The sequence below is a fragment of the Puma concolor genome, chromosome D2, assembly GCF_028749965.1.
Source record: "Puma concolor isolate L17-30 chromosome D2, mPumCon1.1.hap2, whole genome shotgun sequence".
NCBI lineage: Eukaryota > Metazoa > Chordata > Mammalia > Carnivora > Felidae > Puma > Puma concolor.
In genome coordinates, this window is record NC_141677.1 from 4,517,821 (window position 1) to 4,530,000 (window position 12,180).

General features: G+C 43.5%; 2 long non-coding RNA genes across 5 annotated transcripts in view; both read right to left on the reverse strand.

Moving 5' to 3' along the window:
• Nucleotides 1-488: 488 nt before the first annotated feature.
• LOC147575739 (uncharacterized) lies at nucleotides 489-3,244 on the reverse strand. The gene is made up of 2 exons (XR_015241499.1): nucleotides 3,154-3,244; nucleotides 489-2,112 (listed from the first exon to the last, which is right to left on the reverse strand). It is a non-coding gene; the product is annotated as an uncharacterized LOC147575739 (long non-coding RNA).
• Nucleotides 3,245-3,477: 233 nt separating this feature from the next.
• The window catches only part of LOC147575740 (uncharacterized), a 125,228-nt gene continuing 116,525 nt past the window's right edge, over nucleotides 3,478-12,180 (reverse strand). For 3 of the 4 annotated variants that reach the window (XR_015241502.1, XR_015241500.1, XR_015241504.1), the window contains 4 exons: nucleotides 10,059-10,221; nucleotides 7,797-7,894; nucleotides 7,015-7,116; nucleotides 3,478-3,568 (listed from right to left, as the gene is read on the reverse strand). This is a non-coding gene — a long non-coding RNA (uncharacterized LOC147575740). Of the gene's footprint in view, nucleotides 3,569-4,523; nucleotides 6,240-7,014; nucleotides 7,117-7,796; nucleotides 7,895-10,058; nucleotides 10,222-12,180 lie in introns of those variants that run through there. The other variant, XR_015241501.1, reaches the window with a different exon arrangement.

Here is a 12,180-nt window from a genome sequence, read left to right on the forward strand (position 1 = left end):
GAAATCTTTTAGGAACTGACCAGCCCACCTCATCTATAACGGTACACAGATAGAAATTGAACCAGTGGTCCGTGAAAGTGGGGTCAAAGGTCTGTGATGCTCTCTTGGGTTTCTCTCATCCAGTGGCGGGCAGGAAGCAACTTCTGCTAACTGATCGCTTAATTTTCAGGAATACTGTAAGCTGGTTGTTATGTAGCTATTACTAAAATTTTAATTATATAAGCTTACAAATTAATTTCATTGAAACTGAAGGTAAAAAAATACTCAAAACTGTTCACTTCACAATTAGGTGACTACATTGTACTATTATCTATGCTTTTGTGGTTAATTACTTCTAACTGTATCCGTAGGTAGAAATACTATAAAACAGTGTGCCACTGTGACCTCTTCGTAACTGCATGTTGTCAGTGATGTTACCTTGGAGCTTGACATCAGCCTCGGAGATGGTATTTACAGTGTGGAAATCATCAAATGAAGTAACTCAAAGCTTGATTTATCATTGTGTTTATTGTTTACGTCTAACAAAGTGATGGAAAAGAAGTTAATAATGCAGGTTAGAGTCAAAATGTGTCTGTAGCTGTTATATTGTGAATAGGACAAAAATTGATGATTTAGTCTTATAGTGTTCGAAAATTACATTCTGATAGTATTTAGCAAAGTCATTCGCTTCATTGACAAATGAGTGAAGATCTGACATACATCCCTGTTTTATTTCCATCTTACGTGTTAATGTGAATGAAAATATGAATCAACATTCATGTCGGAACTACACTCATTCATCACTTGCAATCATAGTTTGGCTATGGATACAGGAGTCTGGCAAAAATCAATGAAAGTTTCTGGAAGAATCAATTGCTGATACAGAATTCATAACCAAAGTATTGTATATTTTATTATTATTTATAAACGGAATGCTCTACGTTACATGAGTAAAATTGGTGACGAGCTTACCTACACGTACGTTGTTTTGCAGACACTGTGCTCAGCTCATCTTCGCGGGGGAGGAGTTTTTCTATGAATCTGACTATTGCCCTTGGGTGCCTATCTTTCAAAAGAGTTAGAGATTGTATGCATAAATATCCATTCTGCCTTCTGACGCTGTTTTTCCATAATCCTGAGAGGCAAGGCAGAGACACGCCAAAAACCCAGGCGTCTCTGTTTCATTTGGCTGCCTTCTCTCTTTTTAGAACCATTTTGCTGTACTGAGACAGTGGGAAGAGTGAGCCTCACAGCGGCTGCAGCTGGTGCTAGAGTTGCCTCAGACCCTTGCCATTCAAGCAGGGAGATCTGAGACTCAGGGGTGCGAATCCCAGTGATTCCCTCCCCTCAAAACTGCACTGGTAAGAGATCCTAAGCCTGCCCTTTGTGCAGGCAGATTATGTCTCTGTGCAATGGAGTTCTGCATTGTGTTTGGGGCCAAGGCCACAGCATAATGAAAACTGCCTTCTTGCCCATTATTTTACTCTGGCAATATATATTCCCTTTGGAAACTGGGGATACCTTAACTGGATTTTCTTTTTCCCCAAATAGCATCTTAATCTCATCTTCTTGCACCTTATATTTATAATTATATATCTGACAGTTCTCACAAATTACAGAAAGCCTGTCTCTCTGATTATACCTGCACCCATCTCCCTTCCCTGCACTGGAGTCTTCAGCAACACTTGAGCTAGAAGACAAAGTTCAACGGGCTCCAGGATCTATATGATCATAATATGGCTCCTTGAGGCCCCAGGGATGATAGGTAAAGCAGCATGAAACAAGGCAGAGATGGAAAAAAAAAAAAAAAACCTGCTCAAATTTCTATTAGTTCTGTAATTTGTGAAACAAAGTCATCGTGCTAATTGTTCTGCAACAAGGTGAAAACTCTGTCTTTATCATGACAGAAAATCACATAAAGGGAAAACGAAGCCTGCTGGCTGGGAAAAGGGTTCACAGCGGTCAGTGGTCCTCAGCACTCCCTCGTGAGGAAGAATAACTGCGTCCCTGACGGCCCATGACGTGGCACTGCCACAAAAGCCACACACAGGGTTTGGAGCATGGAGCACGGTGGCCAGGAGCTGCTTTTGAATGTGCACGTTTCTTCCCCATGGATGAGTAGATGCAAGGAATCTAGAAAAACAGATTTCCAGAAAATTCCATGACCGTTTCCAGAAACATATGCCCCTCTCACTCTGGCTTTCATTTGTCCACTTTTGATGAGCAACTTTTCTGAGCAATGTTTTATTTTCCTTTTAGGCCTACTATCACAAAAGCTACTGCAAACATGATTATAAATGCCAACTAAGTCTCATTAGGGTAAAAATCAGAAAAGGATGTAGAATGTGGCAGAATAGGGAACTTGTCTGTCTAAACGCGGCATCTGCTACTCAAACCAAGCAACTGTTGTCCGTAGAAATACAGGACTGGTGTCGCCAGAGCTTGGGTTATTTCACAGAAGCCAGAAACATGGGTTTTATTAGAAATATCTGAATTTCGGGGTGCCTGGGTGGCTCAGTTGGTTAAACATCCAACTCTTGATTTTGACTCAGGCCATGATCGCAGCGTCATGGGATCAAACCCTGCATTGGGCTCTGCACCGGGCAGGGAGCCTGCTTAGGATGCTTTCTCCCTCTCTCTGCCCCTCCCCAACTCGTGCTCTGTCTCTCTCTGTCTCTCTCTTAAAAAACAATCTGAATTTTAAGGATGAGCATTACCAATAACTTAAAAATAATGATGACTTTGTAGACTGGAAACCTGTAGACTACCTGGGGGCCAATTTTGAGACATCAGTTTGCAACTAGTAACTGGAATCCATGAGGCAATTAAAAGGACATGACACATCTCATTTTACTACAGAAACTAGACGCAAATGAGCTCCACGGACATGCGGTGCTATGATTTAGCGCTGACCAAACGGAGGGAGAGAACTCTTCACTACATAGAATCTGACCTTTCCCACTTCCAAGGCAAATGATGCGAGTGATTTTGCTGTTCCAAAGTGCCTGATGGCCTGATTACCATAGCTCAAGTCAGGCCAAGTAGTGATTCAATTACCTGATAATGAATGATGAGCTGGACCTTCGGATAGATTTCATGCTCTCCACTGACGTTTTAATTACAAATTCCACAAATTGATCTATTGATACATCAGATAAAGGCATTCACACTTACCGCAAAAACAAAGAGTTCTGTAAATTTGTCATGTGGTATTTCAGGAGGCTGGTCTTTGTAAGTGCCTTTCATCAAGAAATGGATTTTTATGGGGCGCCTGGGTGGGGCAGTCAGTTAAGCATCCGACTTCAGCCAGGTCACGATCTCGCGGTCCGTGAGTTCGAGCCCCGCGTCGGGCTCTGGGCTGATGGCTCAGAGCCTGGAGCCTGTTTCCGATTCTGTGTCTCCCTCTCTCTCTGCCCCTCCCCCGTTCATGCTCTGTCTCTCTCTGTCCCAAAAATAAATAAAAACGTTGAAAAAAAAATTAAAAAAAAAAAAAAAAAAAAGAAATGGATTTTTATGATGAAGTCCTCAGGCAAAGGCCTTATCCATTTGACCACTAACATCTAAGAAATGTTCCCCTTATCTTGTTTATCTACAACCAATTACTTAATGACAATTAAAAAATAAGATTGAAATTTGCTTACTTCTTGAATAAAGCAAATCTTTGCATTTAGTACAAATAAACAAACCTAAACCAATAAACACAGTTCTTTCTGATAAATTTATGAGCCAGTTTCCTAAAGCAACACAGTTGCCATTTCTGTAGACTCAGTGAGGCTCTTTATAATGTTCTCATTCAATCAGAATAAGAAGCACAAATGAAATACAATGCTTCTGGTACCTTGAGGAGGGCTTAGTCAACACCAATGGCAAACAGATTCACATGTTACCAGTGACTCCGTCTCTGAGATAAAGCTATAAACGTTTGACTAACTTCCAATGCAATATTTATGACAGTTCCCCCTAGAAGTAATTGCAATCTCCATAAATGCCTGCAATAAGAAAATATAGTTTGGGAAACGTAGGTTTTTTAATGGTTCAGCAGAAGGTTAGAGTCAGAGTACTCATGAAGGAGAGGAAGTCAGGTCACCCCAATCCTTTCTCTGCCTAGCGGTCATCTGCAAAGCTTAAAGATTCAGGCTGCTGTTCAGGAGCCTGGGTGGCTCAGTCGGCTAAGCGTCCGCCTTCAACTGAGGTCATGATCTCGCGGTTCATGGGTTTAAGCCCCACGTCAGGCTCTGTGCTGACAGCTCAGAGCCTGGAGCCTGCTTCAGATTCTGTCTCTGTCTCTCTCTGCCCCTTCCATGCTCATTTGCTCTATTTCTCTCTCTCTCTCTCTCAAAAATAAATAAAAATCAAAAATTTTTTTTTAAAAATTCAGGCTGCGGCAAACACAGAAATATCTTTCTTGGTGAGCGAGTTTTCCTGTTGATCTTCTGCTTCTTAATGTCTCTGAAATCCAGCCATTATATGTGAACTGGACCAAGATCACCATAAATACTGGAAACATTATGTATATAATTATATAAATACTGGCTGGGTGAGACTATTTTCTGAGGCATGTATTTACGACACTGATTAAACAGAATACAAAATGTCACTGGCATTGATGTTTATTGCCTTTCTTGAATTCAGTGTTTACTTTCCTTGGGGTTATAACAATGGATGTGTTACCAAAGATGTCAGGGGGGAAAGATGTGGGTAAAATTTAATAACAAACGAGAGCAGTGGTTGGCTAATCCTGAGTTCATAAATAAGATACTTTCCCCCAAATGGAAAATGTCATTTCCCTGGGTATTTTTCAATAACTGAGGCTAGCTGGGGCTACCTTGCCAATGCACATTCTTAAAAAGTAAGAGGTAAGTGAATTAGAAAAGTTTTTGGGACTTCATGCTATCAAATTATAAGTTCAATGCATTTTTTTTTTCACTGAAGTGACTAGTTGTTACACACAGTTCATTTAAATCGAGCGGCAGGTTAAACAGTACCCATGTGACACTAAAATAGATTGACTCAAAGGGAAAAGTAAAATCAAGCAGATTGGGTTCACACACATTCGACTGACAGATAGAACTTTCAACGTTCTGACCTTTCCCCGCGACAGTCTCTAAACTCCATAAAACCCGAAGACTTGTGTGTAGAGACAAGTGAGTGCTTCGGAGGAGAAGATGTGACTTTTTCCTCTACGACTTTCCCAGAATTAAATGCACCGTTAAGAGCACAAGATTCAGCCTCTCCATCCCCGCCCTTTTGGAGAAGGATGTGATACATCCTTGCAACGGGCTCCTGCATACTGAGCAGACAGCCTGGCCCGCCCCCAGGCAGTGCTGAGAAACAGACCGTCTGGTCTGGGGACCCTCCCTGAACGAGAGCCCTGCTCCTGCCTGATAACACCTCCGCCCCTGTTCCCACGCTGCCTGGTCACTAGGGTGACTTGTGACTTGCAGCCACACCACGTTCAGGCCAGTATTTCTCGAGAGGATTCAAGATCCAAAACCCTTCTCAACCCAACGGAGACCAAAGCTTTAAGTGAGTGCTTTCACTGCCTGCTTGTGATAGTCTACTAACCACCGGAATCTATAAAGTTAAAGTCTGCTAATGACTTAACCTTCCACGGGACAGTTACACTTCAGAGCACGAGTCTGACACAGGGGAGGTCCAGGGATGCCTCTGTATTCGCCGCCAGGCTGAGAGAGAGAAAAGGTTTGCGGTCTGGATCGCCCGAATGCTCTTGAGTCTGGGACGGCACGCCGTTGTTAACACACTGATTCAGATTGCGGCTACCAAGGTCACCGAGGGAGGAAGAACCACGTGTGCAGCTCTTCAAACACCCAGGTTGCGGGGATTCTGACTCGCTGTGGTGGAGGCAGTGGTCGAAAACTCACGATTTGCTTTTAAAGCCACACGGACACTGAGGCACGGAGTTCAGTGCCACTTGGAACTGGATTCTGGACACCCCATCGTTACTGAGATCCGTTCTGGCATTACATCTCTCTCTCCTCGATGGTGAGAGTAGAACACGCAGTACATTGCTTCTTCTGTCAAAGTTTTCTTGGACACCGAGACGTATAAGCAGAGATTTTCAGAACCCGCGTGGGGTTCCGTCAGGGTTTAGATCCCAGATTTTCCGTTTCTTGGAATACTCCGCATTGATGAAGGAGCAGCAGAAGCCCAAGATGACTGCACTCCGACACCAAAATGAGTAGGCAGGACTCACAAAAAGCATCCCCGGCCACGCCGTCGATATGGTAAAAGCAAGTTCCCTGTGGACATCTGAAAGGGTCCATGTCTCTTTCAGCCAGCACATCCTGGGTGGGCTTCCTGTGCAAGGGTGACTGTAAGAGAGACCCTCACTGCTGGCCGACTACAGGTGCCTCCTGGACAGCGCCACACGCCTTAACGGGAGCACTTCTGCCCCTGCGTTCCCAGGCTGCAGACAGACTGTGCTTGGAGAGGACCATGTCAGGCCTAATTAAGTCCGCTTTCCATAGCCAAGGTCAACTCAGCACTGCACGAGAGTCACGGGAAATCCTAAGATTTCTGTAAATAACTGGACAGACCCATCCTGTCTCACTCACTCAAAAGCCAACTTGGAGTCTAATAAATTAAATCAGTAATATTTAGATGCATGCGTGTGGGCCACGTTCTGAGTCAGTCTGGCTCCCTAAATCCGGCCACCAGGACACCGAATGTTTTTAGAGCCCCTCCTCATTACGAAGGCAATGGAATGTGATTTCCCGTGAGGTTTCGAAATGATAATTTTTTTGCTCTGATTTGGAGGATAGTAGAGTCTGGCCAGTTACAACCATTTTATTTAACGTTCAACAAGAGGTTAAGAGTGAGGACTTTGGTATTTTGGTGCTGAAGTTCATATTTCATAAATACGATTCACTTCAAAATTATCTGTCCCTACAAAATGCCTTTGGCTCACAGCTCAGTGGGTTGAACATTCCTATCTCTGAGCCATGTGATAATGGCAAAGACACTTCATCTCTCACCTTGGGCTTCTCAGCTGGAAAATGATAAGGCTGAACTTACCCTCAAAATCCAGGGAGTGGTGAGAAATAGCTACTGCCCCTCATACATCTTGTGTTCAAAGATATGAATGCACTGTGAGCTGAAGCGATGCGCTTTCCCCCACTAGAGAAAGAGCCACAGAATAGTTAATGAGAATAGATACAATTCACTGGGTAACACATTTGAGGAAAAAAGTTTAAAGTGACAAGCAGGGATTTCTCTTGACCCGTCCAACTGTACTGCACTTTTCTCTGTCAGAGGTTTTTACAAAGTAATTACAGCTAATGACTCGCTGTCATCACGAGAATTTGGGAGAAGTCTACACCTGACCCTTCCAGTACTCCCATTACTTGGGCACGAAAGAAACAATAATATCCTTTGATTGCCTATTATATGCCGGGCATTTTGGCATGTCTGTGTGTCTCATTTAATACAATAACCCTAAGGCACAGGCGTAATTACTTCCACTTAGCAACGGGGAAACTGACATTCAGAGAAGTTAAGTAGCTACGTGAAGGTGGCACAGGCAGAAAAGGATAGAATCGGACTTGAACTCAAGCTCTGTTTGATGCCAAGATGGTTTTTCACATCCCATACTTTCCCAACATCCAGAAAATCCCAGTGTTCATGGGGAGCCGAAAGGGCATGCAAAGTCCTAGCTCCTCCCTCTCCTCCCAAACTCCCTTCATTTTTCTGCACTCTGAGCCCTTTGGCTCTGGTTGCTGGAAAACACAGCCTTGAAGAATTTCAAGGTGACCAATACGGCTCGGAGATTAGACCTTCCCGATGCTGTTTATACTGACAAGTCTCTCCAGCACGAGGCGTTGCCCTCTTTTTCCCTGGCCTGGCTCTGTGTCCTATGTGGGCTGCTCCCCGGCCCTCTGGCTTCTTCTGGGTTCACCTAATAGGGGACACTGGCAAGGATCAGAAAGCCGAAGGGGAGACAAGTCAGGGTGGGGTCATCACCGTCACCCCCCTCGCACATCCTGCCCACCTGCCGTCTGGCACCAGGCGGTTCTGCTTATTTCCTTTCCTGTCTCCTGGGGCCCAGAGGTTGCCTGCCTCATGGCGCTTTGTCATCCCTCAGACTCTGCTCACATCTCTGTATCTAGCTCTTCAATAAACAGGGGCATGAACCTTCTGGTGAGCCGTCTGCTTCCTGCCCAGCCCCCGACTGGCACATGTAATTACAGCGAATTACGATGAACTGCCATTGTCACGCTTCCCAGGACTCTCAATGTACCCCCAGAATCTGAAACACAAATATGTATAACTCGTGTTTTTACAGCCCAATGGCCCAAAATTCATTGCCCAAGCCCCACAGGCTAGTTCCTCAGTCTTGCCTCGGGATTGTTTCTCCCAGAGAATAATATCCTAGTCCTTAATATAGTCTCTTCCTTTGTCTCTGTACACAGAGACTAGCACTATTTTCTGTCTTAGAATCCTAGACGTTCCACATCTCACTCAATCACAAGAGATATGCCTGCCTTTCCACTTCCTAAGAAAAAGTCTGGAAAAAAGAGTCCAACCCACGTAGGTTAAAAAAAAAAAAAAAAAGTACAGTATAAATAATAAATTTAAACCAAAGAAAAAAACATGTGGCATATATTGTCTTCTAAACTTTTGCGTTAGATTGCTTGGTAAGTTATAAATGTTTACAAATGTTGCCATCAATATGTCCTTGAGATCTAAATCTTTTTCCTTTGCCAGGTTTGCTACTTTTTTGCAGTCTTCATGGTCTCTTTGTAATTGGTTTCAGATACATTGTGTTTGGCGTAGGGCACTTTGATTCCAAGTCAATTTAGTTTGTTCCTGTGGACCAGGGAGTCTGGGGAGCGGGGAGAAGCAAGAGAGGCTGTGGCTGAGGGCAGGACAGGCCACATCAATAATTATTATAAAATGTATCTCTGAAAAGGAGAGGTCATTTTAGAAATGGCTGACTTCTCAGAGGTGGATAAATGCTCCCGAGATGTGGCTCCTGAATGCTTGGCTCACTGTCTTGATGGGGAGAAAAAGCCCTAAACCATTGTGGGGCCACTACGGACAGCAGCAAAGCCTGGGACAGTGACGGTGGCTCTAAAACTGTGTAGTGACCGTTGTCGCCAGCCGCAACCCTTTCCCCAGTTCCCAGATGTGACCATTGTGTAACACTTGCTTTTACTTTCTACTAGTTTGGATGATCCTTGTAATAATACATCTAGAGGTTGACTGCAACGTGTGCAAACAGTTATAGCTTATTAGGCAATTCACTGTAAAAGTTTAAAGTCCAGGATGTATCAAGTGCTTAACCCAATGGTTTCCTTGATTTCTATTTATTTACACTGTGCTTTCTCCCCGCTGTGGATTAGACTACTTCTTCCCAGCAGACAAGACACATTCCTGCTATGCAGGGTCCTGGATGGGGCTTCAGGATGACTGAGGACCTCTCAGGGTTTAGGTTAGGGGGTTCCCAAAGTATCATCAGAGCCACCTGATCAGAATTCCAGATACAAGACCCCAGGCTCTACCCTGAAGCTTCTGGTTCGGGTTCTAATAAGGCTCTGAAAATCGCATTTATTTCGCCCCAAATGAGAATCGTTTACCAGTGCAAAGGTTTTTACCAGTTCGAATATCTCGAGAATCTATGAGCCTCCAACTGGCAGGCCAGAAAAACACTGCTTTTTATAACCATCTCAACAGATGCAACCACTGAATGGACTTTCACAACTGCACAGAGCATACTTGCCACCTACCTAAGGCTTTAATGAAAGAAAGGATGGATATGGGGAGGAGCAAGAGGGTACAGACAAATAGCAGGGCCCCCAGATCCTTCTAGGCACAGCTCTGATAAAGGCCTGTTCACTGGAGGTAGGTCTTTGTTACAGAGAACAGACTGCGCATATTTCCAAAAGGTTCCTTTCTCCTCCTCGCTGACAAAGACACAGTCGTTTTTCTTGGCTGTGTGCTTGGTGAGATTCCTGGAGGTAAGGGCCCTGAATGTACAGTCCCCCTCCTAAAACTGTGCTCTCAGGACTTTCTCATTCCCAAAGTGGTCCACACTGAGCCTCCAGCATCATCAAAGTTACCATGTAAGTGTTTCTACGGTTTCTGCCCCAGCTAAGCTGATGTCAGTTGTCTTTCTCAGTATTCACTTGTCCCCAGGTTTTGAAGGGGCCATTTGTCCCATGAGTTCAATTCTTTAACAGGTTCCAGAAAAGTTGTTGATTTTCTGTGCATTCAGCATTTTTCCTGTTGGAACAACGGGAAAATGACTTCCAAGCTGTCACATGCCAGAGTTGAAACTTCAAGTACAACAATGTTTTTATAAAGAATTCCAGGGGCGCCTGGGTGGCTCAGTCAGTTAAGCGTCTGACTTCAGCTCTGATCATGATCTCACAGTTCATGGGTTTGAGCCCCGCGTCAGGCTGTGCTGACAGCTCAGAGCCTGGAGCCTGCTTCGGATTCTGTGTGTCCCTTTCTCTGCCCCTCCCCCGCTCGCACTGTGTCACTCTCTCTCAAAAAATAAACATTAAAAAAATTCATAAAGAAGTTCTGAGTCCTTGTTGGGGTATAAGTGAGAGGAAGTAATGACAAACTATGACACGAGAAATGACCTGAAATATCTTTCATATTGTAGATAATATGTACGGAACTTTGCTGTTTTCCTGTCGGTGCAAAAGCAAGTTAATGAAAAAAATCAATGGGATAGACAAGCTTAATTAATTAATTAATTAAATTGTTTTCTTAATTTAAAAAGTAAAGTATTTTTCTTACTTAAAAAAGTAAAAAAAAAATCAAGTCCATTTTAGAACATTTTTGTAAAAATGAACATTTTATTTGAGAGGCAAAAATTGTTAATTTGTTACATACAAATATTCAGGTTCTGTCATTTGGTAGAACAACCTGATGTTTCATCAACAGAGTGATTGTGGTCTCAGCCAGTCTTATTCTTTACAGTAAGCTCCTTCTGTTTTTTCTTCAAAGGTTTATTTATACATTTTGAAAGAGTGTTCGGGAAGAGCAGAGAGAGAGCGAGAATCTCAAGCAGGCTCAGGCACTGTCAGCACCGAGCCCCAAGCAGGGTTCGAACTCCTGAACCTGAGATCATGACCTGAGCCGCAGCCAAGGTTTGGACGCTTAATGGACTGAGCCCCACAGGCGCGCCCGTAGGAACCTCCTGATGAACGGTACTGCTCATCCGTAGAGGATAAATGAGTGGCCCAGAGGAAAGTCTCCCAGGCAGCTTTGGAAGTAAGTACGCACCAGAAAGCACATTATCTTACTCACTTTTGCTGCTAGACACTGGTTATTCCATTCAGCTGACCCATATCACCTGAATTAAGAGCATGAGAAATCTGAAAACTGCATTCAGTGTGTGTGCTATGGAAGTCTGAAAAAAATAACGCTATGAATTGTAACAGGGTTCTTTTATTTTTTCCTTTGAATAAGGGTGATGATACGTTCTCTAGCCCTCTTCTAATCTTTGAAAATAGGTTACCACAATGCATTTGGGAATGCACAGGTGCATACAAACACACACCAATGATATTTATTTAGAATCACAAAGGATTTTATACTGCCAGTTTTCAGGTGCCTCACAGTAAAGATATGTTATTTCTAAATTTTCTGGCACGACGATATGCCAAGCAAGGAATGATTTAATCAGGCCTTTGGAAATCATTCAGTTTTACATATGTGTGATCAGGGAATACAGATTAATTGGAAAAGAAAATGCAGTGTCACCAAAAGGAATATTGATCTTACCAGATGGCTGGAAGGTGGCTGCTGTAGTAATCTATTGGAAATATCCTAGCTGGCCCTTTAAAATTTATTTTTCAATGGGGCGCCTGGGTGGCGCAGTCGGTTAAGCGGTTAAGCGTCCGACTTCAGCCAGGTCACGATCTCCCGGTCCGTGAGTTCGAGCCCCGCGTCGGGCTCTGGGCTGATGGCTCAGAGCCTGGAGCCTGTTTCCGATTCTGTGTCTCCCTCTCTCTCTGCCCCTCCCCCGTTCATGCTATGTCTCTCTCTGTCCCAAAAATAAATAAAAACGTTGAAAAAAAATTTTTTAATTTATTTTTCACTATAATTTAAAGAATTTGAAAGCCATATTCTTTCTGCAAGTTACAAAACTATTGTCTCACTTCAAAAATGTATCCTTTTCCCACTCCAGCACAAATTACTTATCGCTAGAGGTCTTCATAAGGGTGT